This window comes from Acinonyx jubatus, chromosome B1 (assembly GCF_027475565.1).
Source record: "Acinonyx jubatus isolate Ajub_Pintada_27869175 chromosome B1, VMU_Ajub_asm_v1.0, whole genome shotgun sequence".
Lineage (NCBI taxonomy): Eukaryota > Metazoa > Chordata > Mammalia > Carnivora > Felidae > Acinonyx > Acinonyx jubatus.
This window is the reverse complement of record NC_069382.1, coordinates 147720873-147725886: the sequence shown is the minus strand read 5'-3', so window position 1 is coordinate 147725886 and position 5014 is coordinate 147720873. Positions and strand designations below refer to the sequence as shown.

Genomic DNA, 5014 nt, shown 5'->3' with positions numbered 1-5014 from the left:
GAGCAATCTCAGGCAGAGAGAGCCCCGGGTAAAACCATCCAGAAGCTCAACGTTGGGCGCATTTCCTTCTCTATCATTCCCATTCTCCATCCGCATACTAGAAAATTGTTTCAAAAGTTTTAAAAACTGGGCTGTATTCATAAATCAAGACCTCAAATGTGAAAATATGAAAGTTTAGAAATCGATATCGTTATATAAAACAGATTCACCATTAGAATGTGGTTTGTGAGATATGTAGAAAATCCTGTCCAGAGAGTCATGGAAATTCTCCCTTACCATTCTTTCTTTCTACTTCATAAGGAAAGTACTAACAAGGGGCCCCAGTCTTTGTCTCCTCTCTGGATAGTCAGTGGATATTAAGGGAGACCATGTTAGGTAAGTATAGTTTACTCTAGGCCCCAAGTAGCTAAATTAGGGCCCCAACTGTGTCTCCCATTATTTTTTTATAACCCTGGACTGTATGTCTCAGGTAACTCTATCTCAACTGCCTCATCTATGCACTAGATAATAGCATTTACTTTATAGAGCTCTCATAAGGACTATATGAAATGCCATATGCAGAGAACTTAGAACTTATTATCAGAGTTGATGGATCACCACCAGATAGAGAATCTTCTATCCCAATGTGATATGAATCAGAATATGTGAGATCACATCCCAGCTCCAAAATGTACCAGTCCTTTCCCTCAGTTGAGTTTCTTAACCTTGAGGAAGTGTCTTCTTTTACTTATAAAATATGGATTATAACTACATACTAAAACTAATTTGAAGATTCAGTACACTTTAGTCGGATCTCATTATCTATCGATATATTTTCTTAAATGCTTCCCAAACAAATACTAAAGATACATCCAGAGTCCATCATAAAATAAATACTAACATTTCCGTCCCCTGTGTTCTGAAGAACATTAGATGGCAATTTTCTGCCAAAAATTAAAATTCTGAGAGTTCTTGACTTGGCAGAATACCTTGGAACAAAAATTGGAACAACTCAGTGAAGATTAGCATGGCTTTGCACAAGAATGACATGCAAATTCATCAAGTGTTCCCAGTTTTTAAAACTCATTGAACTGTATACTTACAATGGGGAAATTTTATGTTGTGCAAATTATATCTCAGCAAACCTGTTTTAAAAAATTGTTTTAAGTTACTAGAACCTGAGGGAAACTTTCCTTTTTGTTGATTTGCCAGATGAAGAATTTTTCCCTAGGCCTGTTACCTACATTCCCAAATTTCCCCAATTTCTCAAGGATGCTGTGCATGTAATTATGGGCATATTTTCTTCTTTAAGAGTCCACTCTGGGCAGGTTCGCATAGTGAAAGTCTGTGTTTTGTCCAACATGCGGTCCTCTGTTATATATACTAGTACACTATAGATGCGATCTTTAGTGACTGTTTGGCTGACCATACACAGGGGGAAATGGAAATAAATCTTCCTTCCTGAGCTGCACATAAAGAAGGAAGGCAGATTCTATCTACTATTCTTCTTACTAGTGCAAGGAAGTTAAAAGAATATATGCTTTAAGATTTACCAAACTAAAATTATTTCCTACATTTTAAAGCTTACTGTCATCAATTGAAAAAAAACGAACAGCTGAACGCATTTTTATGAAGAAAAAATTTCAGCACAGAATCCTCAGATACATTTGTTAAAGCTTAGTAAAAGTAGGCCTCATTTTGCACAGTATTTCAGTTATTCTGGTTTAATTAAATAACACCAGTTCCCAGAAAACACTGTTCAAATTTCAGCTACCAGCCTATATTCACTGAGAGTGACTGCATAAAAAACAGTCCGCTGCTATCTCTTCAATGCACAAGTCAGGACATAAATAACAAATGCAAAACACGGCCAGTGACAAATCATGTCATTTCTTTCAACGTCTGGTACTGATTGGTCCCTGTATACCTGCTACTCAGGCACAGACAACAAAACATGTACTTGTGTCGCCTCCTTATCTTCCAGGGGTAGAGAGATGCAAAAGACAAAATACCCTGTAACATTTAAAGCACTAATACCAATACTGGTGGACAACACTGCAGTTCACTCTAATTTTCTAGGCTACTTGCATGAAAATGGGAAAATTGCCTTTATACACGACTTGATTAACCCAGCTTCTGGTCCAAGGAGGTATTTCGACTTTTAAAGGTTTTTTTTTTTTTTTTTTTTTTTAATCTTAGATGTACTTTTGGACAGACCACTGAAGCTACAATTGGAGATCGTGTCATTTCTTTAGCTGAGTTCGGGAAGCTACATGACCTACAGCAGGGCAGCTGAGAGTACTCAAGCATCATGGCAGGAAGTAAAATGCGTTCAAAATGGTAGAAACTTCTACCTTGCTGTGAAAATAACTTTGCTAGATTTGAATTCTGTGTAAATGAAGTTTTAGATGAAAGAGCTGACCGTGGAAATGTTGACAGTGCCGCTAACATACATAACTATGCATATCCAACCAGAGGAACTCAGCAAAGCTTCTGACTCTTGATTTCTGCTCAAGTCATGATCCCAGGGTCATGGGATGGAGTCCTGCATCAGGCTCCATGCTGAGTATGGAGCCTGCTTAAGATTCTTCCTCTCTCCCTCTGTCCCCTCCCCTGCTCATGTGCTCTCTCTCTAAAACAACAACAATAATAATAATAAATATACTTCACACTAAAGAAACTCTCAAAGATGTTTCACAACATAGAAAACTCAAACAATATTGTGTTGAAAGCTGATCCAAACTTAGAAAAGAATCTAATAATTGTCAAGCCATTAAAAAAGAATCTATATAACTTATACAACAAAAAGAAGGCAAGTGCTGTTCAGACTGTTCTTGATAAGGTTTTTACAAAAAGAAACCTTTTTGTTTCTAATTTTTAAATAACAGTATACTAAATAAACACTAGTTTTAATATTTTATTTATTTCTCTATAGATTTATAACCTTAGAGAGTTTTTAATACCTTTGCACCAAAACATTTTAAAGATCATGAAACAATCGTAATTTTCTCCATTGTTTTAGAATCACTTTCCCATTTCCAGCTCGTACAGTCATTTTTTAATGTTTATTTATTTATTTTGAGAGAAAGAGAAAGAATGGGGGAGGGACAGAGACAAGAAGTGAGAGACTCCCAAGTAGGCTCCTCTCTGTGCAGTAGGATTGAACCCCAACCTGAGGTTCGATCCCACAAACTGTGAGACCATGACCTGAGCCAAAATCAAGAGTCAGATGCTGAACCCACTGAGCCGCCCAGGTGAGCCTGCATAATCATTTTTTGTGGTTCGGCACTGCTGTGCAACGTGTGGACCACCCGCATATGTTTCACATACACAACAGTCAGAAGCAGATATTTGTATTCAAAATTAATATAATCTATGCAAAGCTAACTGATGTGTCTTCAAGATGTTGGAGCATCTTGCTCAATTTGGGATGCCTGAAAAGTAATTATTGTTACAAAAAGTTGTTATTATTATTAAAACTGTTATTAACTCACATGGAAATAGGTTTCTCTGCTGAAGGAACCATGGTCTTTGCTCTAAATTTTACCAAAGACAGTTAATTAAATAAGCTTGCCCAGATCTCACCTTTGATATGAACTTTGTGCTTACTGCCACACAGTTAACTTGATAAGGCCTCACATTTTTTCCTTCTCACCCAGAGGTTCTAAATTACCTACCAAACGGGTTAGTGCGAAGTAATTCTGTTCCTAAAGACTATTTACTGGGCAAGTTCATTCCTGTTCTGTTTATTGAGATCAACCTTCTCCAGGAACATTCCATATTTTCTATGATATTTAAATTCTAAAATGTCCTTCTGATAAAAGTGGTGACTAGATACACTCCTACTACACAGGAACATAAAAAAGTTGAGGTTAGCAGGCTTTAAACTAAATCAGGAGGCTTTTTAAATAGACTCCAGGAAGCATTTGAAAACAGTAGCATTTTAAACACTGGAGAAATTTACAAAAGATCTCATTTCCCAATATTTTTATTGGGAACATTTCCCAAATATTTTTTAATTTGTTGATCAACAGATTTGTAAGTAGCAACTCATCATCAAAAGTCATGCCTAGAAATTTCTATATGAAGGTCTGTGAAAAGGTAAACTGAGGTACCTTAAAATCTTCCAGTGTTTATTTGATGATGAACAGATCACAACTAGGCGGCACCAAACCAAAAGTGGTTAGGGACACTCCCAGACAGGAGCTGGGGGACAGGTTTTTATAGAAAAGATGCAGAAGCAGAGCAAGGAAACCGACTGGCTATGGCTTCAGCAGCTGCCATCCTGTGGGAAAGCCTACTTGTCTGTGATTGGTTGTTCTTAAATTTGATATTCTCATAAGGAAGAGCATTGATTCCAGCTGAGGTTTTGGTTGACTCAGGTAGGCTGCCCCAGAGGCCTCGGCGCTACCTTGGTATTCAGGGCCTCTTGTTTGGTTACTTCAACAGCACTCACTCCTAAAAACTAATAAATCAATAGTTCAAATGCAATGCATTTAAGGTAGCACTAGCAATAAGATTTAAAATTTTTAATCACTGTTTACAATGCAAGCATTCTGGGTTTATTTCCTTACATTAACTAAAAATAGTTTGCTCGTCTCCATAGCTAAAGGTGGAGAGCACCAAAATTAGCAAGAATATATTCCCATGGGATCCAAGTGGGCCCAGGGAGATCACTTCTTAAGCCACTTAAAATTGTGTCAAGGGGCACCTGGGTGGCTCAGTCCGTTGAGCATCCTACTTGGGCTCAGGTCATGACCTCATGGTTTGTGAGTTCGCCCTGCTTCGGGCTCTGTGCTGCCTGCTGGGAGCCTGGAAACTGCTTGGGATTCTGTGTCTCCCTCTCTCTGCCCATCTCTCACTAGTACTCCGTCTCTGTCTCTCTCTCTCTCAAAAATAAATAAAAACATTAAAAAATAAATAAAAATAAAAATAACTGTGTCAAAAGAGCAATGTCTTTTAAGCTTGACTTGGAAGAGGGGCTTGACTGTTCAGAAACCATAAGTGGACAACTGTTACTAACACAAATCAGTTA

General features: G+C 37.7%; 1 non-coding gene across 1 annotated transcript; it reads left to right on the top strand.

Annotated features, from left to right (window-relative positions):
- The first annotated feature begins 947 nt into the window (after positions 1-947).
- On the top strand, positions 948-1057 carry LOC113600925 (U6 spliceosomal RNA). The gene has a single exon (XR_003422037.1). It is a non-coding gene; the product is annotated as a U6 spliceosomal RNA (small nuclear RNA).
- Positions 1058-5014: the final 3957 nt, after the last annotated feature.